At 41.3% G+C, this 2,935-nt stretch overlaps 1 long non-coding RNA gene across 1 annotated transcript in view; it reads right to left on the bottom strand.

The window, feature by feature from the left end:
• Window positions 1–1,750: 1,750 nt before the first annotated feature.
• LOC138972196 (uncharacterized) overlaps window positions 1,751–2,935 on the bottom strand; it is a 15,683-nt gene continuing 14,498 nt past the window's right edge. The window contains exon 5 of the long non-coding RNA XR_011457486.1: window positions 1,751–2,935. This exon is cut by the window's right edge and continues 1,290 nt beyond it. This is a non-coding gene — a long non-coding RNA (uncharacterized lncRNA).

Below are 2,935 nucleotides of genomic sequence, written 5' to 3'. Positions count from 1 at the left end.
AGAAAGACGCAGAGACAACAGTCCATGGAAGAGCTATTCTGACATGATATTCTGTGTTTAAAAAATGTTTTTGTCAGTGAAATCTATCCACATGGGCTGTGCTGGCTACGGCAGACGGCGCATACCCTTTGCGCAGATACGGGGGAAAATTCCCGAACATTGAAACACACGCAAAAACGAGTGCACGCAGAAGACCAATATAACCCGAAGCTCTGCATTAGGTCGTTTTGAAAAGTTTCTAATGACGTCACGTAGCATGTAACATTCCATTTGCTGTTCGAAAGGCTGACTTCTGCTGGGATGGTGTTTTCGCGAATGATAACTGCGTTGAATTAGTAAATACTGAGAGAACACGTTGTTTAAGGACAAAAATCAACGACTGAATGTTTCAGGTTGGTAACTTCATTTAAACAATGCACACATTGAATACAATAGTAATAGAACATGAATGGTATCGTTGGACATAGCAAATAGTTTTACAGGTCTAACAATTTTGTAAATATGGTTCACACAGCAAGCCATGTAAACTTAGCAATACAATTATTGCCACAAATGTTGCACTTCCCGTGTCATTTCATTCAACCTTACTATGCCATTCGAGGTCGTTCACTTGACTATCTGGATCACCTTCCTGATTAAAGATTGTTTTACAGGGATCACGTGACCACCGCTCAAAAGGTGCCTTCAAAATCGATCAGACAAAAACGGAAGGAAATAAATTTAAATCGATAAAAAATCACAATACGCCAAACTTTGCAACTTGGACATACAAGATAATCTACCCAGAACATGTTGTTTGTTTAGCTAGCTTGTGTAATGTGTGTGTTATGCTATTCATACTGATGCAGGTAACCTTATTTGAGCGGCGGTCACGCGATCTCTTATCTTTAATCAGAAAGGTGACTCAGATTTTCAAGAGGACGGCCTTGAATGACATAGAAAGTTTGAATGAAATGACACGGGAATTATTGCTTTTATTTGGGCATAAAATGTGTCACAATAACGATTTTGCTAAGTACACATGGCTAACAAAAAAACCCACCCCAACACACACACATTTTCTGTAAACATGAAAATCACAGGAAGCCATTTAGAATTCGCTATTTAAACATTCCTCTGATCATAAGTATCACGGTGCAACTAGATAATACATAACTGAATATAACTAACTTGATCTTGTTAACCTTCTAATTGTGCGCCATGTCCGACTGGAGCTATCTGTATATCGGTCCAGCGCGCTCGACGAACGAGTAACGAATATTTACGCACACCCAGCGAACGACAACGCACTGGCAAAAAATGTCATGTATGTGTGACTCCCGCATAAGGGTTCCACGGATCTTGAGGTCATGACACCTGCCCAAGACTGGTTTTGGGGGACCTGTGTTAAAAGAAAGACGCAGAGACAACAGTCCATGGAAGAGCTATTCTGACATGATATTCTGTGTTTAAAAAATGTTTTTGTCAGTGAAATCTATCTACAGGGGCTGTGCTGGCTACGGCAGACGGCGCATACCCTTTGCGCAGATACGGGGGGAAATTCCCGAACATTGAAACACACGCAAAAACGAGTGCACGCAGAAGACCAATATAACCCGAAGCTCTGCATTAGGTCGTTTTGAAAAGTTTCTTATGACGTCACGTAGCACGTAACATTCCATTTGTTGTTCGAAAGTCGGACTTCTGCTGCGAAAAGTGTTTTCGCGAATGATGAGTGTATTGAATTTGTAAATGCCGAGAGAACACGAGTTGTTTAAGGACAAAAATCAACGACTGAAAGTTTCAGGTTGGTAACTTCATTTAAACAATGCACACATTGAATACAATAGTAATAGAACATGAATGGTATCGTTGGACATAGCAAATAGTTTTACAGGTCTAACAATTTTGTAAATATGGTTCACACAGCAAGCCATGTAAACTTAGCAATACAATTATTGCCACAAATGTTGCACTTCCCGTGTCATTTCATTCAACCTTACTATGCCATTCGAGGTCGTTCACTTGACTATCTGGATCACCTTCCTGATTAAAGATTGTTTTACACAGGGATCGCGCAAGCTTTTTAAAAAAACGCGTAAGTCATACGCAACGAAACGAAAAAAACGCGTCACGGACCAATATTTTTGCGTACTACGAAAACACGCACAGACACAAACAAAACACGCACGAAAGACTTAAAGACACTCCTTACCTAAATACGGCGAGTTTTCCTGTCGAACTCCGCGCACGCCTGTCGAATAACACCCCTGCTGTCTCCAACCTTCGGGCCTTGCGAGTTTGTTTCCCGCTCTAATACGACTAGACACACTTTCCGCCTTTTGGAAGCGCGAGATGGGAGAGCAGCTAATGTCTGTTTCATTATCCGACAAGACATTATCTGGTAATACCCTCGTTACGTTCGTTTGCGATACTTCGATGCAAAAAGAAACGGACTTTAGTTTTGACGCGCAGATTTCATGTGTGTCGTCACTTCTCGAGCCCTATAGTCAGTTTCAGGATCGGGTGATTATTAAGTCAGAGCAAAAGCGCTGCGTGAAGACAAGAAAAAGTTACAATATTTTTGCGTATGGCTTACGCGGCGCGGCGAAAAAAACGCGTCAGCGACTTTTAAAATGCGTCAAATACGCAAAAATCGTGCGTAAACGCGATCCCTGTTTACAGGGATCACGTGACCACCGCTCAAATAAAGGTGCCTTCAAAATCGATCAGACAAAAACGGAAGGAAAGAAATTAAAATCGATAAAAAATCACAATACGCCAAACTCCGCAACTTGGACATACGACAAGATAATCTACCCAGAACATGTTGTTTGTTTAGCTAGCTTGTGTAATGTGTGTGTTATGCTATTCCTACTGATGCAGGTAACCTTATTTGAGCGGCGGTCACGCGATCTCTTATCTTTAATCAGAAAGGTGACTCAGATTTTCAAGA

Source organism: Littorina saxatilis, linkage group LG8 (assembly GCF_037325665.1).
Source record: "Littorina saxatilis isolate snail1 linkage group LG8, US_GU_Lsax_2.0, whole genome shotgun sequence".
Classification (NCBI taxonomy): domain Eukaryota; kingdom Metazoa; phylum Mollusca; class Gastropoda; order Littorinimorpha; family Littorinidae; genus Littorina; species Littorina saxatilis.
Note: the sequence above shows the minus strand (reverse complement) of the source record. Positions and strands in the feature narration are given on the sequence as shown.